Raw genomic sequence first — 26723 nt, forward strand, 5'->3', positions numbered from 1 at the left:
ATTTCCGTGACGTCTTTAGCAAGAATTCTAAATAAAAAAGCCATGATGCTCTTAACAAATTCTACAGATAACTTGGAAAACTTATTAGAAACAAAATGAAGCACAGTATCCACAAATAGAAATAAGACAAAACGTGACTAGAAAACAACTAGATTTTCAAGAGAGTGCAATGCCTAACATCTCTGTTAGGTGACTAGTTGTGGGCTAGATGCTTCTAAAAATAGTCCAACATTTTTTCCCAATTCCATGTAGGAATTCAGAGGGGCTTCCTGGGCTATTAATTCCAGTGCCCTACATTTTCAAGCAAGTCTTTACTCAACCCCCCAAAATTATCACTTTAAAATCCTTCATGCATGAGTACATGAACAAGGCAAAAACTCAAATGGAGAAGTAATGGGGCAATATATGCTCTGAGGAGTCCAAGAAAAGGACCATGCTCAACGCTACAGAGAAAGTCAAAACCCCCAGAATCCTTGCTAATCTGATCTAAGGAGAAATTTCCTTCCTAGCCCTAAATTCAACAATCAGTAGAAGTCTCTATGAAAGAGCAAGATTATATAATGCAGACCTCTCACCTTTTTAAGTACGAGCAAGCATATCAGTGTACCCCAGTCAAAAATCCCCATTCTTAGCTGTGCCCAAGTTCCATTGCTTCAAAAGAAACTGTAAAACCTCCCCAGAAACCAGTAACATTCATAGGGAAGGGGAATTCTTCTTATTTTCAGCTTCCTACTCTCTTTCTGCTACTAGAATCCAGCAAAAGCTTTGAAGCATGGAATTGCCAGATAACTCTTTTGCAGCAGGGTCAGGCATATCTCTATACTCCAATACAAGGACTACAGATACATGATTCCATGTATTCCACATGCTGTGTTTTTAAACCAGATCTCCCTATTTTATCATACTATCCCTTCCATAAATTTACTAAATTTAATTTTATAGGGCTTTTTTGCCTCAACTCCTTTAACCAAGCTCTGTTAAATCTTCTTTCATAATCTTTCCTTCCTTTAACCATCTTGGTGGACCTTCTTCATCCACTTTAAGTCAATCTTTTTGGAACACTGGTCATGAGAGCTGCACACAGAATTCTAAATGGGATCTTAGGAACGCCTTGTGCAATGCTACTAGTATTGAATATTCCCCTACCTAATACTCCCTGGAATTACGATAGTCTTTTAAGACCACATCACAATGACAGCGCCTGATCATCCTGCGATTGACCAATATGCCCAGGTCTCTCTCCTTCAATTGTCTCCATTCTATACTCCCCAATCTCATATCCAAAGTTCTTGATATTGATCCTAAAGCACATAACTTTGCACTTAGCACTGTTAAAACTTTATGCAACTTTATGTCTAATGCTTCATTCCATAAGATTATCTAAATCTTTGCGTGTAAAAAGCTTGTCTTCTGTGTCAGCAGTAGCCCCATTTTAGTGTCATCTACAAACATTATGAGGACACATCTAATTCCAGTACCAAAGTTACTAATAAAAGAGCTAAACAGGACAGATCATACCACTAATACCTGAAGATCACCACTAATCAAGCTCTCCAATCAAATAACTCACTTTCAACATAACCCTTGACAGTCTCTCTATCCACTTCATGATAGTAGTACTTATCCCTGTCCTTCATAGTTGGACCAATAATTTCCCAGAGGCATGGTACCAAAACTATGCTTAAATTTAGATAAATTAAGTCCACTGCATTGCCCTTATCGAAGAAGTCAGCTGTCTTGTCATAGAGGGATATTAAATTACTCTGACAACTTTCTTCAGATAAATCCACATTGTGTTTTAGCCCATTTTCAATGAACTTTCATATTTTTGATTACTCTTTTCTTCAATATCTGCTCTAAGACAATTTTATGATGAAGCAATCCAAGTTTTGCTTCCACCTCAGATGAGATAATTACTACAATTATGCTCTTATTGTCACAATACCCAACCATCCAGTGAAGACTAAGTATCTATTCAGTTATTGAGCCATACCTAAGTTATCCTTGATCTCTGTAACTGCGACCCACAATCCCTGCTATTTGGTAGAGTCAGGCAGCAGCCACTAAACAGCTGCAGAGCTTCAGGCCACTACTGAGGGAATTAAGCCTCCTTAGGAGGGGGAGATGGCAGGAGATCAAAGGGGCAGAGCCTAGGTTAAAAGCCCAGCTCCTGGGCTGCAGGTCAGTCCAGCCCAGACTATAGTGGGGACAGCAGCTCCCTGGGAGAGGGCTGGGGGCTGATGATGACTCGGAATCACAAACAGCAGACAATGGCGTAACTTAAGGGACTGGCAGAGGACAGCCAGTTAGCAGTGGGGTTCTCGCTGTGTTATATGTCTATTCTGAGAGAGGGATAGTCATTCCATTTGTAATAAGTTGATGGTTTTGTTTGCATTGATCTATGAAGCACAGGGACCACATCTACACAGGCACATTTACTGCTCAGTAACCAAAATTACTGTGCAGTATGGGTGCACATCTAAACATGTACTGTGCAGTAAATATGCTGACTTATGCTGACTTGAGTATGAGTATAAATTTGATACCTGCAACATGCGGGTATCAAATTTATGGCTTATTAGTTACTGTGAAGTAACGCACATATGGACGCGTTACTGTGCAGTAACCCACGAGTCCTCCCTGCTGGCCCAGCTATCATGGGGCTGACCTAAGTCCAGGACCAGGTTTCTGCTTATTTTCAATGGCCTGTTTGAACAAAGGTGTAAGTGGGCAAGGTTTGTGACCTTGGCAGCTGCTGCAGGGTGAAGCATCAACACAGCCAGAAAGTTAACAAAGCAGCTGGTAGGTGCATAGACCCTCTCACAACCCCCAACTACAGCCCCACCACAGATAACTCTGCAGCTCACCCCTGTCACCCTAGCAATGGCTACAGTAAGGATGCTGCATTAACCCCCTGACTCCTAGCCACATCAACAACCTTCCTCCACAACAGCAGCATCTCCCAATTGGCAAGAGGCTGCCCACCAGCAGGGCAAACCCCAAATCCAAGCACCAACAATTCCAGTCACCAGCAGCAAGGGATGGATGATCATGGATCTGGCAACACAGTAAGGTAAAGGCAATACCCAGGTCTTGTGCCCCAATTACCCATTACTAGTTTCCCTACCATGTTTCAGATTCTTCTATAGCCCTTCCCTGTTAAGTTGAGGCTGTCAGTGTTCTAATTACCCCAGCTGGCTCCAGCTGGCTTCACGGCATGGCTTCCTGCTTATAAGTAGGGCCCTACCTAAATCACAATTTCACAATTGTCTTGGAAACCATGAAAAATGGTGATTTCCAGCAATTTTGCGCAGAATTGCCCCCCCCCGCCCCCCAAAAAAGAAGCTTGCTGGAATACAAAAAGTGCAGAAATCCCTGCAGCCGTAGAGCACATGGCTTGAGAAAAGAGCTACTAAAAGGTTGAACTAGTAAAGTAGATTCAGTGAAGGCGCTAGTCAGGAAAGTGAAAGAGTTTTGGTGCCATCTTTTAACAAGCCAGATGCAGTGCTGTAGCAATGCTGCAGTCTGAAGGTGAGTGACTGGCCCCAGCAGCAAGGGGCAGGGCCACTGTGGCCCCTCAGCCAATCAACAACAAGGGGAGGGGGGGAAGAGAAAAGCGCATCACAAAAAAGACCATGAAATCAGCTCTGCCCACCACAAGCAGCCTGTGAAAATCCCTTCATCTTGCCACAGTTTAGGTAAACTATAAGCAATGACTCTTTCAGTGCACATCAGACTACTCAATAGGACAGATACCTTTTTTTCTAGCCTTGGGCTTCTGATTCCTTGTTCCTAGGTTCCTGTTCCCTGGGTCCTGTTTCTTGGCCTCTGGCTTCATCTTTGTTTCTGGTTCCTGCCTGTTGCTTCCTGGTTTCTACCTTCTGACACCTTGTTCCAGAATCCAGCATGGACATCTTTCCTCCAGACCAACTTGCTAGCTCCTGATCCCTTCCCCCCAACCTCCAGTTCCAGACTTCAGCCCTGAACTCTGACTGCTAACAATTGGCTCCTGGCTCATGGATTTAGATCACTCATATCCTGGTCCCTTACAGCTACAGGTGCCTACTCCAGACCCCTTAGCTAGTGACTCTGTTACGAATCCCTACTTCCTGCTCCTAATAAACCTGGCTTAGGGTTCTATTCTGGTGACTTGATTGCTTTCGTGTCCATATTTTGGTTCCTTACAGACCTCAGTTCCCTGACTCACCTGCTCCTGATCCCAATCCCCTGACTCTTCCATCATTACTTTTGTCTGGACCCTTAATTCCTGACCTTGTCTGTTCCAGATACCCTATGTTGCAATCCTTTACAGTCAAGCCCTTACCATTTACCTTCCAGTCAGAATGCAGATATTCCTTATCATTTTCCCCCTCCTGCCTGGATGCAAGCTCCTACATCTTGCACTTTTGCCTTAAAATAATTCCATGTCCCTTTCTCCATTCAGGTTCATTAGTTCTCAAATCCATTCCACCTTCTTAACTAATTGCCTTATTTTTTCAAAGTTAGCATTTCTGAAATCCAAAACCTTTGTTATAGACCTATAACTTTCCATCCTGCAATTTAAATTAAACATGATCCAGGGTTTTCAATCTGTACTAGCCTTAGATAATGTGAAAGGGAAAAAGTTAACATAAGGCTTCTGTACACGCAGATACTTTGTGTCATGAAGGGGAACAGAGGAGTGTAAATCTCCTGGAAATGAGGCTTGGCAGGCCAAATGGAATTAGAAGGTGCTAATGAGTCATTACTCTCTACTATACTATTTGTTTTGCCTTTGTCAGATACTCAATACTACAACACACAGTGGACAAAAAGCAAAAAGAAGCAAAATCTAGTCTCCAGGAACATAAGCAATGTTGAGGAATATGGCCTACATGTGACTACTCAGAATATCACAACTTCCAATGAAACATGTAAAAAAAAAAACCGTTACTGCTGTCAGGAGTAGTAAATCTTTTTTTCTCCATGTAAACCTAACTGGATGGGTCATATGGACACAACCTCACCATAGGAGGTTGGGATCACAGGAAGTACTGCTGAAAATTTCAGGCAACCAGCCAATTAGAGATATGGAAGGCGGTCAGGATTTATAGGCTTGATTTCTTCTCCAGATCCTCATCCTCACATTCAGCAGTCCTCACCATCTGCCAGTTCTTCACTGTACTTGGCCATGCCTCAGGAAAACTTGCAGCAGGACATGATACCACAAATTGTAGGTTATTCCACGTACATTTGCTCCTTTTGCTCTTATACAAGAGGGGAAAGAATTAGAATGGCTTACAGACTGGGTTATCTCAGCACATTAGAAATTGTATTATATTATCCATTTCTGCAGTACCCAAAGGTGAGCATACAAAGAGGAAGACAAGGACCCTATCCCCAAGGGCACAATTACAATTAGAAAATGATGAATAATGTTAAAAAGCAGAGAGAGACTGGGATAAAGAAAAATTAGTTATGGCCATCCTGTGTAACTCTAAACTGTAGTCCTTAGTGATGCTACCTTTGCACGGAGATCCCCTTGCCCACCTTGGCACAAATGTTAAGTAATGACATACAGGGTGGAAACATTGATGCCTTACTTCTGCCATCACAAAAAAATTTTATGGCAGCAAAAATGCTGAGAAAATAGACCATGGCTACCTTTTGTTGTACCACGTGAAAGGAAAAATCAGTGATGCAACAAAAGACTCTGCTGCTTTATTGTTGTGGATGTCTATTACTTATGTGGCAAAACAGCATATGCGGTCTGCACTGCTTGCACTCCCCTGCCACCCTAGACAGCCCTCAAGCCCCTCAAGCACCTGCCCTTTTTTCCCCGCTTACAGAGATCCGGGACTAGCAACTCAGATCAAGGATAACAAGAAATCCCTTTTTAAATACATAAGGGGTAAAAAGAAGGTTCCAGATAATGTGAGGGCACTGCAGTACAAGCTTGGAAATCTGATGGTCTCACCAGATTACAAAGCTAACCTATTTAACAATTTCTTTGCCTCCATTTTTCTGAACAGGGACCAGGTTATCCCCCCCACCGAAATCCCCGATGGTCCCAGGGGAGGCACAGCCAGGCCTAGGACCTAGGCAGGGAACTTCTGGAGGGACTAGACATGTTCAAATCAGCAGGTCCTGATGATCTCCACCCTAGAGTGCTGAGGGAATTAGCAGAGGTCATTACGAGCACTTGTGGTGCTCTGGTGAGGTGCCAGAGGACTGGAAAAGGGCCAATGTGGTCCCAATTTTCAGAACAGGGAGGAAGGAGGACCCAGGAAACTATAGGCCAGTCAGTCTTACCTTGGTCCTGGATAAGCTTTTTGAGAGAGTTATCCTGGCACATGTCCACAAAGGGCCAGCAGGGGAGATTATGCTTAGGGGCAACCAACATGGGTTCAATAGAGGCAGGTCCTGTCAGACCAACCTGGTGGCTTTCTATGACCAGATCACAAAATCCTTAGATGCAGGTATAACAGTGGACGTAGTCTTTCTGGACTTTAAGAAAGCCTTCGACACTGTCTCTCACCCCATTCTCATTAAAAAATTAGAAGATTGTGGTATCGATGGCTACACAGTCAGATGGGTTACCAATTGGCCGGAGGGCCACACCCAGAGAGTGGTGATGGACAGGTCATTTTCAACCTGGAGGGATGTGGGCAGTGGGGTCCCCCAGGGCTTAGTCCTCAGGCCCACACTGTTCAACATCTTCATCAGCTACTTAGATGAGGGGGAGAAAAGCACCCTGTTCAAATTTGCAGATGACACTAAGATGTGGGAAGAAGTGGGCACGCCAGAAGGGAGGGACAGGCTGCAATTGGATCTGGACAGGTTACATGAGTGGGTGGATGAGAATAAGATGGGATTCAATACTGACACCAATGGGGCTCTTTACATTTTGTATGGCTATTGACTTAAGTGCTGGCAAAGACCAAACAGGCACCTACACTCCCATTGGGAACTTGAACACGAAATTAGCAGTTAGGGACCAAATGCAGTACATTTGTGGATCTGGCCTTTAGTGGCTTCCATCCAACTTCTTGCGATAACTTTATGCTTCATAGCCATCTTGAGATAACAACAAAGATTCATGTCCCACCCTGAAATATTTGGTTACTTATCATTGTCAGTCTGTCAGGCAATTGTGGAGTAAATGTTCTGAATCTATACTATTCAAAAGCACCAACTCAGCATTTTAGGAAGTATTGACTGAATGGCTACATAATGGAGCTCTCTCATGGATGCTCAAATGGAAGTATGACAGTTAAAGCCAAGATACAGCATCGCTATTTCCATCCTATATGCTCAATACTGTACTCCAAGCACTGAATTCATTTAAGAGTTTTGCCTGCTGTTAAGCATCCTGTATATGAAGTTCACTAGAGGACTGGATCATGAAATAACTAGCACTAGCAATACTTAATCATAAGAACTAGCACTTAAGAGTAACTATTCAGCCATTCAGGGCTTCTGCCTTTTAATACATACAAAAGAGGAAAGTGGGTAATAACAGTCCATGCCAGTGGAAAATAAAAACATTCAGAAAGAAGTTGAATTAATGCATGTATATTAAGAAATTAGCCACAATTAGTGAGGAAATGGAGAAAAATAAGCAACCTGAGTAGTCTGCATGCCTGTTGGATTTGGAAAGCTGAGTTGCCAAACATTAGATGAACCTCAGGTAGTACATGGCTCCTACCTAGTGGATGCATGTACATGAGACACTTTACTACGCAGCAGACTAATTTGCTGTGCAGTGAAACATCACTGTCTCTATGTGCATGGCAATTAGGGCATAGAGACTAATTTACTGCACTGCTGGATAGTCCCAGCAGATTCAAGAAGTATCCAGCAGCACAGTAAATTACTGCACTTAAATGTACATGTAGATAGTGACATTGGGATTAGTTTTCTCCAGCTCAAATTGAGCCACAGTACATACAGTTGCATTAATTGTATGTGTAGATGTGCCTAGTAGTCCTGTTATCTTACAACAAGCTCCTTGGCCATTGGGTGCCCTGACAGCACCATACAAATCACAAAAAGGTACTCTGATGTATAAAATCTCCAGACAATTTACCTACACGAATCTTAGGTTAATACATCACAATTAGCTATTATAAAAGAGGCAGAACATCTGATCTATTCCTAGGAAAATGCTAGGGTCTCTCAAGAGGTTCAACAGCTCAGAATAAGTTTAATGCTGGATATAGTAGATATAGGATATAGAAATATATATACCCTGTCAACACTTTACAATCCACTGCAAATTCTGGTTTACAACCAAAGCATCAGCAATTCTTTTATTAATTGATGCAGTACATACTTCATATGCACAATGAAAGTGTAAGATGGCAAATAAAGAAATACCCCAAGGAATGTGGTATTGATCAAATCTGAGTTTAAAATTAATTATTTTTGTTGCTGAGCAGATCTGCCTGATTTATAAGCAAAATGTATCACTGGGATCTCTTGTTCTAATTATTCAACAGTATTTGAAAATAAAAAAGTCACAAGCTGCTAAACCACATCAGCATGGGTCAATGGCATCTGACAATTAATTTGATTTTCACTTTTATGAAACACAGCACGCAGCCTAGGAACTGACAAGGAATACAAAGGATGCTATATACTCTGTATGCATAAAGCAAAGGAGATCTTGTAGGCTACAGAATCTTAGAGTGCCAGCTTTATATCTATAACAACCACATACATTTCTAAATATATTCCTACAGTCTACATGATTTTAGAAGAAAAACTGCAAATAAACCAAACCAATTTAGTCAAGCGCAAACAGAGGGGTTTAGGGAAGCTAAGTAAGATAATTCAGTATCAATTTTGGACTCAAACAAGAAGGAATGGATTCTTACTAAGGGAATCTACTACAAGAGGAATGAGGGGGGAAATCACAATGACTGGAAATAAGTGCAAAATATGCTCATTTTTGTATGCTTCTGAGGAAAACAGAACCCTACCTAAGAACTGGGAAATCTAGTCACTTACTAACCATATGGATTTCCTGAATGACCTTCGGTAAATCACCTCATCTCTCTCTGCATCTTTTCTTATTTGTAAAGTGTCACAAGGCACTCAAATACTCCGGTAATGGGTGCTAAAGTAGTTTAAATGGAAGACTACTGACACTCAGGTATTTGTATTGCTTTCTCTGACATTGCAACAATAGCAAACAGAGCTTAGGACTGTCCATTCACTAGAATATCTACCCCAACATATACAAGGCACCCATACTTTTGGGGTGCTTATAGACATACTGAAATGTTGCTCTGATGCGCTGTAATTCCAGCATATTGGAGAAGACTCGATTAATTGAATCTGCTGGAGCATGGTAATTACATGGTAATTTTAATTGTGACTTTAAATATCCAATAATCCTCCGGAAATACCACACTGTAGCCAGCCTCCACATCTCATGTATCAGCGTCCCCAGGCTTCGAAATGGAATTGAGGGTGCTTGAACTAAAGCTTGTCAAACAAGCTTTAGTTCTAGCACCCCGCTGCCATTTTGAAGCATCTCTCAGAGCCATTCTAATTAAAGCACCCCCCGCCCAAGCACATGTAAAACTGCCCTTGTTTTTAAGGCAATTTTGCTTATAGGGGAATTCTGTTGTTGCACAGTTAAAACAACTCACAGTAACAGCCGGCAAATGTTGCCTTTTTAATTGTGACCTTTGCAAAATATAACTGAAATGAACGTATATTTATGTCTGTACAATAGAACGTCTGACCTACAGCATAGTATTAAAATGCCACTGCTCCATTAGTCATAGTGTGATAACAATCGCAAGGATTAGTGGGGAAACCCAGCAATCATTTTCTTGTACTTTACTTAAAATATTTTATTTTTAATAAGATTGGAAGTTGAGCCTCCAGCTAAAATTGGCTAAGGAGTTTATGAATCTTTATGCATCTATTTAGTTAACTTGGTTTTAAGCCTGTTCTACAACATTAAGCCTAAATTATAACAGCAAAAAAGCCCTGTTTTCTAAAAAGTCAAAAACCTGCATCTCATAAGAAAAGCCCAAATTATATAACACAAGCTTAAAATGTAAAAAAAAAATCCATGTCTCATATTTTGGGTTAAAATGATTTACAGAATTCTCCATGGAATAGTCCTTTCTATCAGCACAGTTGCCAAGATGCACAGATGCATCTAGAATCGTCTGGTCACTTCCCGCCCCACCTCCACCATGCTGCTCTCAGTGTAGCTGGTAAGTGTGTTGTGTTGTGGTGGAAGGGGAGGAAGGATGGAAGGGGCATGGGGGTGCGTATCAACACCCTCCGTGGTGAGGGAGGGAGTGGGGCAGGGGCTGGGGCAGGCAGTGCCGGCACAAGACAGAGTTGCAGTTCATTCAGGGGTCATGGGGGAGAAAATCCCACTGCAGCGTGCATCCTAGGAGGCTCCGTGTGACCCCCCCAGATCTGCGTGGGGCAGGGCAGGCTGCAGCTCTGGGCTGGAGCCAGGGCTGCATGGGGCTCTTCCCATTGGGTGCTGAGCCAGACTGGGCTCAGGGCAGAAGGCAGTAGCGCTGGAGAAGAGCTACAGGGGGGGCTACAGTGATTTTTGGGGTAGCAGCAGCCCCCACCTCGTAGCCCTCCCAGCACCGCCACTGCCTGCCCCAAGCCAGCCCCCACCAAGAAAAGCCCAGCGCAGCCCCAGCTCCAGCCTGTAGATGCAGCCTGCCCCACCCCATGCAGATTTAGGGGCACACATCCCCCTCATGCCCTCCCGGGGTGCATGCAGTGGCAGGAGTCCCCCCACCTCCTCATGCCCGATCGGTGAGCTGTGCCTCCATCCCACACCCGCCCCACCCCAGCTGGGTCGCATCTGCCCCTGCCCCGCTCCTCCATCACTGCAGCGAGGATTGATCTGCCCCCCTCAAGCCTCTTCCCTCTCCCCTCCCCTTCCACCACACCAGACTTATCAGCTGCACACAGCTCTCCAAGCTCCTAGGTAGGCTCTGTTCCTCACTACCTGCATGTAACACTGTGTCTGCATGCACACGTGGGTATTTATCGGCCAAATTATCAACCACATCTGTAACCTAAATTCTTATTTCCCATAGACCTGTGGTATCTTTTTACACGATTTCTATTCGCACAGTGTTTTTTCAAGAACTTAACCACCGTGTAAATCAAGGCCCGACAGTATATCTTATGTCTAGAGAAGGAACAATGGTCTCATTAACAAGATACTAGAAAGGGGCTTGGAATACATATGTTTAATTCCCAACTCAGCCAAAGATTTCCTCCATGACCCTGGGCCAGTCAGTCAGTCCCTCCCTGGCAGCTCTCTGTACATAACAGAGATAAGCAAGTACTAAATGACTGTGCAGCTGGTCATATGAGTAGACATGCCCAGTGACTACTAGAATTGCATGCCTGTACTAAAGCAGGGGCAAGCAAAATATGGCACACAGGCCAGCCCCAACAAATTGTAATGCCCCTGCCCCTCCCCCCCAGCCCTTCCTACACTCAAGGTGGAAGCAAGGCACTTGTATATACAGCTCCCCCTCCCCCAACATACCCTATTGCCCCTCACTCCCACCCTTGCAGGTGGTAGGGCCCAGCCCAGCCAGCAGAAGCTTCCACAGGGCCTCTTGCTGCTGCTGCTGCAGGCTTCCCCATGTCCTGCTCACTCCAGACAGCAGGTAGGGAAGCAGCAGGAGGGGCAGGGCTGCATCTGGGAGGGAGCGTGGGGCTGGGGCTGGCTGCTGTGCAGAGCCCAGATGAAGGGGTGTGGGGAAGCCCTCCACACTTTCCCCATGGTATGCAGTCCGAGCAAGGAGCAGCAGCAGAGCTACACATCCTGGTGAGGAGTGCAAGCCCCATTGGCACTTCCCACCCACTAGAGCCAGCTGTCTTCCCTTTCCCAGCTGGATCCAGCACCTGGGGCTTCCCTCCCATGCCTCACCTGTACAGTGAGCACCAGTGATAAAGATGGACCAGTGAGGGCTGTGCCCCTCACTGAGATGTGCAGCGCTGGCTGGAACTGGGCACCAGCACCCCAAGCATCCCTGCTTGCTGCTGCACCATGGAGAGAGTGTGGAGGGAGGTCCTCACACCCCACAAATGCCACACACCCATACCCTGCCCCTACAACCCCCCACATATACACTCACCCCAACATATCCTATGTCCCACACACACACAGCCACACACCCCCACCCACCATACACCCGCACACACACACCCATGTAGCTCTGGAAAGCTCACCAAATCTCGTTAAGCAGTCCTCCACCCAAAATAATTGCCTGCCCCTGCACTAAAGGGCACTGCTCTAAGCATAAATAGTTCTGCTTTAATTTTTTAATTATACTGAGGTTAACATTTTCAAACTGAGTGATTCAGCTGGTCTAATTGCCAGCGGTGAAGATTACCTAAAAACAGTACTGATGTCAATGGGAGTTAGTGACTCTGAAAATTAGGCTGCTATTATGCAGTCACCAGAATGTAGATAAAGGTAACCAACTTTAGGCACTTATATCTGAAAGTTAGCCACAACGGTAATTGTTTCACTTGCTAATTGCGTGCCCTATTTATTTCAATTCTTGAACAACTCCACATTAGCAAACACCTTCCCTTCAGTTTAACTTTAACCAATGCTTCTGTAGATATATCATGTATCCTGATCAGTTTGTCAATGTGGGACTGTATCAGTCTGATAGCTCAGCAACTTGCAGAGACTTTCTGTTTCACATTCCTGATCACTATGCTACATGACTCTCCTATTCCTATATCCCTTTTCTGGTTCCTTACCTCCTTATTCATTTTATATTTGTTTATATTACTTTGCATTTTCCAGTTAAGATCACGAAATCTCAATGTGAGCCTGGATGCACTGTTCCTTAATAGTTCCTATTTTCTCATCATCAACAGAAAACTCTAAAGATCTGACATTTAATTTTTTTCCTCTAAACTACTGTACTATATATTTTCAATACTTACTCAAAAGTTATCTCACTAAGTATTTTTACAATATATCTCCTATTAGAGACACTAACATGTAACTTACAGTATTTAGTTGATTAAAAGATGCAGTTTTTCCCCCCATTTAACATGAGGGGAAAAAACCCTTGCCTTACATACGAGTCCTGGGCAGGAGGGGTGGGAGGAGTAGGGGGCAGAGTGGCAGACAGTTGCTGTAGCTCCAGCCCCAACCCAGAGCTGGAGCCAGACGTGCAGCTCTCACTCGTCCCCCGCTGCCTCTTCAGGCCCAGTCACTACTCTCTTGCAGCCTTCAGTCTTCCCCCCTGCACTGCTTTTCCCTGTCGCTTCCCCTCTGCAGCATTCCTCCTTACATTTGTTCCATGGCAAGAGGCTCTGTGTTCATTGTAGCCTGGAGCACAGAGCATGTGTACTAACCCAGCATTGTAGCAGCAGTGCCAGCTCCATAACCATTGGCAATGCGTAGGGGTTTCACATATACCCCCTGAACTTAGTGGCGCACCCCTTGCAAAAAGCACCACTGATGCTTCAGGCAGTTGCTGCATGCCACACGCACCCCTTCACCACCAACACCACTGGCAGTGTCTGTGGGCAGTCCCTGATTGCTGCTGGCCACCGCTGATGCTGTCAGCATCATCTGCAGGTGGTCACAGACCACCAGTCAGGACTTCCCAGCCTCCCCTCCACCACTGACACTGCCATGGCCACCTATGGGAGCTTCCTGCTTGCCGCCGCCACCACTAACAGGCGGTCCCAGGCCCCCACAGCCTCTGGGGGGCATGCAGCATTTATGTCCATGACAGCCAGGTTAGAGCCATGCTCTGTTCTCCAGACTGCATCAAGGTTGGAGCCTGTCAGTGGACAACAAAGGGAAGGTGGGGTAGAGGGACAGGCAGGGTGGGGGAGAGACTTTGGGGAGGGAGCCGGAGACAACAGGAATGGCGGGATGGGGACCTGAGGCTTCAGGGGGCAGAAGCAGTGTGGTGGAGGGAAGTGGGGAATGGGGCAGCCTGAGGCTGCAGGAGGGCAGGCAAAATGGGGGGTTAGTGGCAGATGACAGATGGCAGGCCTCTCACTGCCTGCCCCACTACCTCCACGCTGTCTGCTCCCTACCACCTGCCCCACTACAGCTTGCCCCCTATCTTCTCTCAAGGCCCGACCTATCACATGCCCCTTACTGCCTCCCCCACTCTGTCCCCCACCACCTGCCCCATTACTGCCCCCATCATCTCTCCCCTATCACCTGCAATGGGGGGGTGAAATTTAAAATGATCCTCCAATAATTAGATTTTATACATGAACAATTATAATAAATATATATTTTTCCATGTGTAGAATCTAAATTTTGGGGAGTCAGATTACATTTGGGTTTATCTTGCATTCAGGTAAAAATGGTATGCTTCCATGTTAAATTTCTATCCAGTATGTATATCCCTATGCCTAGAGAAGCAGCAATGGTCTCATTAGCAAGACACTGGATAGGGGCCTGGAATACGTATGTTTAATTCCCAAATCACTTTATCTGTGATCCTGGGCCAGTCAGTCTCTCTCTGGCAATTCGCTGTACTTAATAGAGCTAATATTTAATACCCCACAGATATGGCAGTGGGAATCACATATGTATCTACAGATAGATGCAGTGACGAGCTATTCTCTATCTTAACATTTCACTGAGGTGAAATACTGAGAAGGCAGGGTAGATTTGCACCTTATAGACTAACATAGGTAGATATAGATCACAAGCTTTTGCAAGCTAAAGTTCACTTGGGAAACACTGAGCCATGAGTGACTTCATACTGGAAGGCTTTGTAAAACAACTCTCCACATATTCAATGATAACGTTTTAACTTTCATGGATATTATATGTGGCATTTATCACTGTGTTATCTCTGGCTACGACAGGCAGTGTTTATGACTTAAAGCAGTCCTGAGTGCATGCACTGGCACTCCTTTCCAGCTGTCTCAGGATCACGCAAAGTAGTTTATGTTGTGGCAGACCAGCAGGGGGTGCTCCTGTGTTAAGTCACCCACCTCACTGTGCCCAACCACCTTCCAGGCTCTAAGTGCCTCCCTGGGGGCACCTCATGTCCAGCCAATCCCCTTCTTGGGGCACACCCATAAACCTGGGGGAAATACCACCACCACCCAGAGCCTGGACTGATCTTGGTCCTGTGCCCCCTAGGAAACACAGGCCTAGTAGTCCTTGTGGGTACTTGACCCACTGCAACAACTTGGGATGCTTCCCTCAGTCTGAAGCACAAATAACGGTCTTCCTTAGTCAGCCGGACCAAGGGGACCCCAAGGCATAATCTAGACCCTCTCCCAGTAAGTATCCCATTCTAGGTACAGAGGATAGCTTTATTAGTTACAAGGAGTAGGTTTGGAATAGGGTACAGGGTAGAGCAATATCAGAAAAATACCTTAGTGCAAACAGTGGCATGGTAGCCTTTGATCACGCATCTAAGTTACTACAAGCTCTATATCGAATTAGATCTCAAGTAGCTACTCAAAGTAGCAGGTGGAGATTCCCTCTGGAGGCAAGCAGTTCATTGAACATGTGTTTCAAGAGAGAGATAGAGTTTCAGATGGTCCAGCTTCTCTGAGAGTTCTCATGGCTGCATTCTCCCCACCCACCCCCCGGGCAGTCTTGAACTTATATAGACCATTTACCTGATCCAATGAAGACCAGAAATTGTTGCCTGCCAGCCAACCAATTTGAAATGCATCACTAGTTGCCAGGTAGACTGGCAGGGTCTCTAGCCCCCTCCCAGTCATGATGGCATTGCTTAAGTTTAAGCCCCCCTGCCCAGGTGTGTGAGGCCAATCAGGTAGGCAGAGGGAGCAGGTTTCCCCCCTCCCTCAGGAATGTATCCAGCTCAGGTTACAACTCAGGGTTACCCAAAGCCGATGGGGTCAGGGGTGTCTGCCCTCTCCAGTGACCAAATTGTCAGATTGGTCATCAGCCTGATAGCAGAGTTTGGGGAGAGACAGAGATGGCATTCTGCCACATATGCTGCCTTACCTCCTCACTTGGATGTGTGGCAGAAATCCCAGACTGAGCAGGGAAACAGTAGAGACAGCCCTTACACAACACCTTACAGAATTACAGAGAAATCTCTGCCACGCTGTCCAAAATCCCAGACGATGTTTCTGTCCTATATTCATCGTGATTTCAACATAACAGCTCAAGAGCTGAATATAAAAGGTATTCCAATTCAAACAAACTACTGCATTTAAAATGCAAAAGAGTAAGAACAATTAATAACTGTTATTACAAAAGTGGCAACTTTTTAGAGATAATTCAGATTTCTTGCCCAAACATATTTAAAAAAAAAAGAAGAAAGAAAGAAAGAAAAGAAAAGAAAAGAATAAAAGAACTGGTCTGATTCACCATATATGCCATTTTAAGCTTCCTAGTTAGAGGAAACTGAAAGCAAGAAACATCATCTGAATCATCATCTGAAAATAACCCTAGTTCTCATGGCTGTTAATATACTTCTCTGATTGAACATTTTGAACAATATACCAATGGACTTGTAGATCTAAAAGAAGGAACTACAATAGCCTTAGCTAAGGAGCCAGTTATCTGTCTTGGACCACTAATTCACCAATGGGCTGGTCACCTTTCACTAAAACAAAAAGCATGAAAAAGCTCAACCCCAAAGAAGTCTTTAAAAAAAAAAACAAAGAAAGTATATGAACAACAGAGGGGCTTCATGCAAAGCCCACTAAAGAATTCACAGGACAGCTCTTAATTGGTTCTGCTTATTCCCAGCAGGGGAGTCCCAAAGGGTGATGATAGGCGAGCGCTTGTCATCCCTTTGTGACCTTTCCTGTAAGGTCCTTCAAGGCTCCACTCTGCCATGCCTCCTATTCCATGCGTGTATGAGGCCACTGAAACCTGCTGAGGTTTGAGGAAAGATGCCACCAGTGTGCTGATGACAACCATCTGTCTATCTTTCTTTCTCATCTGACCTGGGACTCAGTTTGGCCATAACCCAGTGCCTGGCTGCACTTGGGGACTGGGTATAGTTGGTGCCAACAAATGCTGAATCCAACAAAAGAGAAGTGATGGTGGTGGGATCTCCTGACTTGCGGGGAGGATTGGGACACCAAGCACTTATGGGGTCCAGCCTCTCCTTGTCACTCAGCCTTGGGGAGCTCCTGAATGCTTTGTTGCATCTGGATTGTCCAGTTATGCAGGTAGTTAAGAATGCTTTTCATCAACCCCATCTGGTGAGAAGGCCGCAACCCTTTCTTTCAGACTCAGATTTGGCCACCATCATCGATGCTTTCATAACCTCAAGATTAGCCTGCTCCTAAGCAGTCTAAATGGGGTTGCCCTTGATTACTGTCTAGGAGGTACAGCTGGTGGCAGGCCATCATCTGATGGGGCTGTGTCACCAGCACTACATTACTCCAGTGCTCCAGAGTCTGCATTGGCTCTAGATAGCTTTATGGGAACAATGCAAGGTGTTCTTTTTGAATTATAAGACTGTAAAGTTCATGCTCTACATGCCAAGGTGGATGTCTTTTCCCTTATGTTCCATAGTGATCATTAAGATCAACCGCAAAAGGAATTTCCTGTGCATCAAACACTGTTCCCAATTGTAGCTCTACTAGTCTAAGACTACCTGTCCCTTTTCACCAGCCAGAGCCTGGGCTTGGGCAATTCTGGAAAAGCTGTAAGACCTTTATATTTGGGCAGGCATTTAGCAAGCCAGGCTAAACTGAGGCATTGTTTGGGGAATTTTTTTAATATACTTCATATAGGCCTCTTCTATACATTACAGGTATCATACAATTGACTGGTTAATTGTGCAATTATCTTAAGACCAGCTACACATGCAAGGTGGCTATCACATGATAAAGGCGCCTACTAACTATAAAATTAGACCTTGAAAATGTGTACTAACTTTATAGCTGGTTGCTATCAAGATTTAATTTGCATGTGTAGAAGGATTTCCCCTCCAGCTGGGAGCCCCAACAGCTGATGGGGCTCCTAGCCACAGATATGCAGCCCCACAGCTGCTGTTATTTTCAAGGCATGGGGATGCATGAAACCTCCGTGGTGGCATGGGGCTTTTGGTCCCAGCAACATCTCATTAACAGTCTCTCATTAACAGTCCCATCCCTCATGGAGCTCTGAATCCTGGCTGTTCCTCATGGGCAGCTGGGACCCAGAGACCCTGCAAGTGATGGGTTTCTGGCTGCACCTCACATGCATCCAGGACCCAAAGCACCATTAGCTCTGGGCACTCTCAGTCCCAGCTTCACAGGTCCCTGTGGCTATGAGCCCCCCAGCGAAGGGGGATCCCAGCCACGGATACCTGCTTCTTGCCAACGTGCCAGCAGTAAGGCATGACTGGATCTAATGTTTGATCCTATAACCACATCTCCTGCCATACATGTGGATCATGCATTAGATCCAATTGCATCTTTACCACCAAGTGTAGAAGGGGTCTTATTCTTCCAGAACTAGGTTAAATATTAACATAACTTATTCCATCTTTCTTTTTTGTAAGCTAACCTAGCCTTCTTTAGGAGAAGTAGGGCATCTAAGGCTACTAAATAATATACATAAATGCAGGTTTTGCCATGGTCTTCAATTGGCATTTGGGTCAAGTCCTCTGAATATAGATCGTGACTTTCTCTCAACCCTGAACTGTGCATGCCCGCTTATCATAGTAATGATGACAGTAGTAAATGATGGTTGTGTTGCCCACCAGGATTACTATGCTTTTGACCACTAAGATAACTAACATGTAAGTGTAAGTGTAGCAAAACCCACAGTTTTTCTTTTTCTTTTTTATTGCATTCACTCCCCTTCCCCAACCATTTCTAACTTTTTCTCTCCCTCTCTATTCCGTATAGATAAGTACAAGCAAGCTAAGATGTAGGATAAGCTTTAAACATTTTTATTTTGGTAGCAAGTTTTTGGTTTTGGATATCCACTGTTTTATATTGTATTATTATTAAGTTTGCATTGATTTTCACTGTTGTATATTGTCTTATTATCATTTTTGTATTGATTTTTATTGCTTCATGTGGATACTGTATGGTTTAGGCCTGTGTTTGTAAGTGAACCAAAGTCATGTCAAGTTTCCATTGTATATGTCAAGTCTCCATCTTGTGTCCTCTGCCCAGGCATCCCCTGTGTGTCACAACTGTATGAGTCACATATCCCTCCCATGTAAATTGGTTCCCCGATGAATGAGTGTGATTGGAAATGATTGAAATACAATGGCCTACTGAATGGCCTGCAATGACTGGGCCATCACCTCGCATTGAGTCATCCAGGAACCACGGACCTCACCCAGAAACAGAGACAAGACCAGCATTTGAAAGACAAAAGACCCTTTTGAAAGACAAAAGACAAAAAACTCCCACCATCACTGACACCCGAAACTGCACATCCCTGCACGGAGCACACATGCTTAGTATGCCAGGGACTGACCCTTGCCTGGGCATGCCTCCTATAAAAAGGGGCAATGAAGACACAAGGTCTGCCCCTATAAAAAGGGGCAATGAAGACAGACCCAGTGGGACGCCCTCTCTATCTGGACCAGCACCACGCCACACCACCTAGAGGTCCTGCCAGCAACCCCTGTCTGGACAACACCTACTGGACAAGGACCCCTTTCGAGCCTGGATAGGTAGATATTACCTGCATACCTCCTCCTACAATTTGGACTCTCTCTCTCTGTTTCTCCTTCTGGACTTCAGCCCCTGCATGAAGCCTCTTTAACCTCTCCTGCCATTGTGTGTACGTGTGCGTACACATGTGCGTGTGCGCATGCATGCACACACGCGCAAGGGAACCAATAAGACATTGTGTCACCATCTCCCCTGTTCAATAAAACCACTGTCATTTGCAACCCCCAGTTGGGTCATGTTTTACTAAATCCCAGTCCCTTCCTTATCTTAAATTCCAGCCTCATTTTCTCTCAGCTCTAGTCCCCACCCTCTCTGGTAGTTTCCCAATCTCCTCCCAATTCCATCTCCCCTTTTCTGCCACCTCTCAGCCTCCCCTGCTCCTAGTGCCTTTTCCCTCTGACTTTCTGCTACTTTTCTCTGCTTTCCTGCTGCCCTGCCGCCTGCTGCTTTTCCTGTGATTTTCTGCTGTTTTCAGGTTTCCCCAGCACCATCTGTAGTCACCCCACCCCGCAGCTTCCCAGCTCCTCGTGGATGTCCTGCAGTTTTCTCCAGCTCCCAGCACCTACTGCCACTCCCTGCAACTTCTCTAGCTGTCCTGGAGCCTTCCTCTGGCTCCCCACACCCAGAGCCCCTCTTTAATACCCACACTTTCTCTTAGTCCCATTTCTCCCCCTCCACATCTACCCTTTCAGCTCCCAGGCAGCTCTGGCTCCAGTCCCAGACTGTTCTGCAGGCTGGGCATTGTGTTTTAATCAATTAGGATCAATTAACCTAAGGTTACCCCCAAGCCTCAGTTCTTCAGCCCAGGCCCCTGTAGTCTACCAGTTCTAATCCTGGCCCTGGTAACTTTAACTCCCTACACTTCTACTTTCTTACCTTAACCTTTCCCCAGGTATCCCAAGTACACAAAGCATATATATACATACATACATACATATCACTATACCCAACTTAGGAACTCACTTGTGTGTATGTGTAGGAGGGTGGTATGTGTGTAAATTAGTGAATACATATATATATATATATATACACACACACACAAAGATAGATATCATTGTGTGTGTGTGGTATATAAATTAGTAATCCACATATGTGTATTGGATGTGCAGGTGTTGGTAACTGGCAACTGATTCTGTATAAATTTGGTGTGTGTAGTGTGTATGGGCTTAAATTGGTAATAGATATGCATGTGCCTAGGCTGGTTTGGATGTGTATATGCCTGAGCTGGTAGTGTGAGTGTGTATGCCTAGTAGGGGAGTATGCCACCTAGTCAGTGTATGTGTGCTTAATTGACTTCTTTGTGTGCATGTGCAATTGTACACCACACCCTCCTGTCTAACAGCGCAATATTGAGATCCTGAGCATTGGCCTGACCCCTAAGGGCAACATAAGGCTGTGAGAGAGGAAGTGAAAAATTGCTGTTAGAATCTGCATGGAGTAAAAGTGATTGCAGATAAAGGATACTCCTAAGCATTTTATTCAATAAATATACCCAAATTGCCAGTCCTGTGGGATGACTGGAGGAAGCATGATATAAAAAGAAATAGTTAAGATTAAGCCAGAATCTATCTGGAGGGAGTAAACCTCTCTAACCTCAGGGATGAATGAAGCTGCCAGCTCTACAAGCCTAGGATGAGCCAGGGAGACTACCCTGTCTTCCTAAACTGAAACCTACTGAAAAGGGACCAAATGAACTAATTACTATCTTAAATGAAAAAGACCATTGCCTGTGATTTTTGTCCTCTAGCAAGGCTTAGGGGGCACTTGGGGGGAGGGGTTGTGTTATTTATACCCAGCTTTTTGCTGACAACAAGATACTATGCTCTACCTTTGTTCCAGAAGCCAAGAGCTGATTGTGTTCTATGTTCCCCTGACATCCAGAGGCTAGATTAAATGACAAATTGAAGCAAAGGATAGTCCAGTTTTATTACTGCTTTGTGCATGTGGGTGCATGTACACACACAGACCAAATTACAGTAAAATGGCTGGAGGCATTTTTGGTTTCAGGTTCTTAAAAGAATACTTTCTCTTTGACTTCTAAGTCTTTGTTTTATCAGCCTTACAGATACTTTGGATATTTTTTGTGGAATTCTCTTGTGTCATGTAATAACATCCATCTACATTTGAATCTGGGGTTGGGGGAACAGAGGGGCTGAAGAGAGGAAATCTACTTGTCTTTCCATTTTTTAGTACTTAGTCTAAAATCTGCAATATCTCCTCTGGCAGCAGAAATCAAACTTTTCTGGACCACCCAGGGACAAATATATACCCACTGGGCACATCTACACTTTAATTTATGTGTGCCAAACTTAATGCCCCTTAGCCTAAGGTGCGTTAAGGCCATTTAGGCATGAGTCTACATGAGCATGCCTTAAGGCACCTTAATGCAGCTCACTGGATACATGTATTTGCAGCCTGCCCTGGACAACACCTTTGACAGCCCACCACATGCACAGCTGTGCTGGGGCCTACAGGCAGCAAGGGGGTGCCATTCTGGGAAAGTGGTCAGGGGCAGTGCAAACAATGAGCACATTCCTGCCTGGGGAGTGCAAACAAAGGTGCAGAGAGTGCCCAGGGGCCATTTGGTCTGTCAGTGGCACATGCAGAGCTAGGGCTGCTGGACTGCAGCCAGAGGCAGCTCAGCTCCAAGTGAGCAGAGGGTACGCTCAACCCTCAGGCCATATCTAGTGACTCATGGCAGCTGCACCCAATGCTGGACCTGGCCGTGAGGTACCAAGCCACCTGCCAGTACTCTGAAGCCCACAGAAGCATAGCCAGGCAGTGCAGCCCAGTGCCGGCTGAGGGGGTGGGAGTCTCCAGTCCCCCTAGATGCCATTGGCCCAGCTCCAGCCCTGGCTCTAACCCCCTCCCCATATTGCTGCCACCCCAGCATCAGTCGAGAGTGAACCAGAACTGTGCCCACATAACCCTGAGTTGCCACCAGGTGCTGTCAAGAAGAAGTGGCAGGTGCTTTCTCCAAGGCACAGAAACAGCAGCTGGAGCAGTGGTTCTGGCAGCAGTGGTAACCTGTCGGTGTGCCAATCGACCTGGGACTAAGTCCCAAGGCAGACCTCCAAATTCAAGGGACTAAGCCCCAAGTTGGTTGGCACACCAAGAGATACCACTGCTGCCAGAACCACCACTCCAACTCCAGCATCTGCACCTTGGAGACAGCACCCACCACTTCTTGGCGGTGTTCCATGGACTCAGCTCCAGCCTGCTCAATCAATGTACACAGTGTTAACATGCCTTAAGGCAGCTACATGTCCCTCAAGGAGCCTCAACTATTTGCACTGAAGTTTGATACCTGTTTTATAAAGGTATCAAATTTAGGCATGATTGTCCTAAAATCGCCATTTTTAAGGCACATTAAGGGTGTACACATGTAGACCCGTGCCCTCAATGCACCTTAAAAATGGCTAACATTCCTTAAATTAGCATGTACAGAAGTGCTTACTGACTCCCAATTCTGTAACTAGAAGGAGCATGGCACAATGAACTTCACATCTGCCAAATCAACTTCAGAGAAAACAAGAAGAAAAAATAACCTTAATATAATCAAGAATTCACAGTATTAACTTGCACCTTTACGATGACAAAAGGAACACTTGAGAAAGGCTGACCTGTGATGTGGAGTTAGCATGCTGTTCCAGGAAGACAGAGGACCCAGATTCAAGGCCCTCTTTGTGAGGGGGGCCTAGAACCCAGGTTCTGGCTTCCTAGGTGAATACTACAGCTGCTTAGCTCTGGGGGGAAAAGACTGAAATACTCTAATTTTGTTGCCAGCATGCATACCCAAGCTGTGTACCTATGTAGTCATCCATACATACAGGTGGATTTGTTCCAAAAATGCTACGCAGATGATCAAATCTGGATACTTAGATGACAAGGAAGGGAATACAATGTGATGCATAGCGACTTTACTCATATGCTTAAGCATTTGCAGGATCATATGATTAAACTATTTTGTATGTGTTAATAATCTTCTACCTATTGAGTCTAGGTCAGTGATTCTCAACCTGGGATGCCCTGAGATCCTTTCAAGGGTGCAACAGGGTGCCACACCATATTAGCATTGTTAGGTATGCAAACAGGATGCACAAAAAATCCCAGAGATTAAAAAAAAAAAAAACCTTTGTAAATATTTATAAATACAAGTACTATCCTGATAAAAAAAAAATACAAAAACATTCTACCATGTTGCTGTCTTCCTGAGTTCTCTACAACCGAAGAATTGCTCTAGTATTTGCTGTAGTCAAAACAACCCAACAAGTAAAAACTAAAAACTGGCATTTTCCAAGAGTGCTTGTGTCTATCCAGGAGTGCCTTGAGTCTAAAAAGGTTGAGAACCACTGGTCTAGATAGATTAATTTTACATATCATATTTGGGCTAATATACACCATATTTACTTGAAAAGAATACAGTGCTGATTATAAGATGACCCTGCAAAACTTAGATTCTATATACAGAAATATACAAATCTGTTATAATTTTCCAGGTATAGAATCTAATTATTGGAGGTTTGCCTTGAATTTGTCCCTGTCTCACTGTTACAACAGGGAACATAAATCTGGTACCCCTTTGCTCTCTACTGCCCCCAACTTTTTCCCTACCAGCTCTTTCCCCCTTTCCTTACTGTCAGAACCTGCTTACCCTGAGCACATGGAGCTTAGAAAATAAAAACCTTGAAATTTGACAGGGATGTAGTAACTTGCATATAGTACCCGCCCACTTAGTTCATCCACAATTCATGCATGCTACCTTTTTTTTTAAACTACTGCAGGTTTTACCACAGGTACTCTATACGCACACTTTTGAGTGGCACTTTGAGCCTTACTGGGTGTGTTTACACATGCAATTAATGGGAAGCAATAAACCCTGGAGCTTATTGCTCCTGGGTGCACCATTTGAACATGTGCTCAGGAGTGCAGCATTTTGAGGTAGGTCAGAGCAGCCCTGACAGGCACAGAGCCCCCAAGGTCAGCCTGTTAGCCTGGAGCTGCTTCCCCGCAATCAACGTGCTGTGGAGGGGTTGGCTGGGGCACAAGGGTGTGCCAGTGTGGGGCTAGCCGGCAGGTAGGCAGCTCCCACACTGAAATGCCCTTGTGCCCCAGTGAGTCAGGGCAGCATCTACACATGTACTGTTGTGGAGTTTTTTACTCCACATAGTTTTTTATTCCACAATAGTACTATCCTGCTGTGGTGTAAATTAGTTTACTCCAATCTAACAGGGGTACACATGTAGATGCCGAAACATTTACTGTGCAGCTAATTAGTCTGCTGTGCAGTAAATGTTTCATATAGATGCACCCGCTTATATGTAGGAGAAACTATGCATGTTATTAGTCCAAAGCCAAAGGCTTGCGATTCATCACATAGTTCATTGGGCTGGGCTCCATCACAGTCAACATCATTTCAAACCATGGTGACCCCACAGCTCAGCACTGCTCAGTATATGTGTGTACTCCAGATATTCCCACCCCCAAAGGATCCATGTGCTAACTAGCCACATTCATGATTGGAACTGGGTGTTCTTGTCAAAAGTTTTGGGATGCCCCAAAAATTGATGTGCACATGAGGTGCAGGGCAACCTAGTCCTGCTTCATCTGATAGAAGGTAGGGCCACACTAAACATATGCACCAGGCTGAGGGATGGGCCAACAAAGGGATTTTGACTGAACTGTTTGGGGCCCCATTTGGTGAAGTTTGCCAGACATTTAAGGCTGGTGGAGAAACAGGAATCATTGGACATGGGAAAGAAAGGTGCAGCTCAGTTGTGGGAGTGAAGAGGAAGTTGAAATATTTCATAGATATTAGGGCTGGAAGGGACCTCGGGAGATCATCAAGTCCAGCTCCCTGCCCAAAGGGCAGGAAGTCAGCTGGGGTCATAGGATCCCAGCAAGATAAGCATCCAATTTACTCTTGAAGGTGTTCAGTGTAGGTGCTTGAACCACCTTTGCTGGCAGACTGTTCCAGACCTTGGGGGCTTGGACAGTAAAGAAATTCTTCCTTATGTTCAGCCTGAAAGGTGCTTCTCTGACTGGGAATTGAACCTGGACCACAGCAGTGAGAGCTCTGAATCCTAACCACTAGACCACCAGGGAGCTAGTCAATGTGGTGGCTCATCATACCTTGAAATAGAATCAGTGGTTAAGGGAACTGTGCATAAGGGGCATTACCATATATCTTATTCAGATGGGGTGTACTAACATATCTTTGTGGTAGGTTCCTATCAGTATGTTTGCCCAATGTGGATCATGTATTTTATAATCATACTCAGTGGTAGCTACTGAACTAATCAACTTCGTAGCTGGTTTCCATTGTTGAGCACAACTGAGCTTTTGGCAGCAGTTTAATAATAAACATTGTATTTAATGACGTTTCCTTGTATGTGATTTTAAACTGGGGCACTTTTTTGCCCATGCCAACTGGCAGACGGGGGGAGGGATGGTATCTTCTTATATTCAAGTAAATATGGTGTCTACAGTCATTTCCAAAGTACCAAATTTCATGGCATCAGGATATTATTATAGTGGATTATGTCCATATTTGCTTCTAATCCCTTTGTCAGAAACCTGCTTAAGACTACAATCTTGCACTACTTTGAGAAATATTCTCACTAAAGTCTCTTCATAATATGGTTTCACACTGTGCTTTAGTTATTGCCTTTTAGTTTTTGGACAATTTTAGTTATTGCACAGTATATAATCCTAATTCTCCTGCAGTTCATTCATTCCACAACTATTACTCCCTTCAAGGCCTGAACTAGCCATATGTCATTTATAAGCATCATGTATAAACGCTTATTGGTAATTTTTTTTTTAAGTACTTTTGTTGAAGCTTACCTACAATTTCATAGCCTCAGAAGCTTCCTGGCAGCACAAGCAAGACATAATGCAGTCAGCCACAGGCAGATGGGGTGGGACACGGTCTGTGATCCCTAAAGTACATAGACACAGCAGTCCAACTCACTTAGACTGAAGAAAACTTCTCATACAACTGCTGCAGTTCCTCCAGATGGGTGTTTTTATAGTTAGATGTGTATCATTTATATTGTATTACCCACTTTTTATATTCTAAGGATTTCAAAGGAGAGCAAGCCACCCTGTGT

The sequence above is a fragment of the Crocodylus siamensis genome, chromosome 1 (genome assembly GCF_052110815.1).
Source record: "Crocodylus siamensis isolate JL-2025a chromosome 1, ASM5211081v1, whole genome shotgun sequence".
Classification (NCBI taxonomy): Eukaryota; Metazoa; Chordata; order Crocodylia; family Crocodylidae; genus Crocodylus; species Crocodylus siamensis.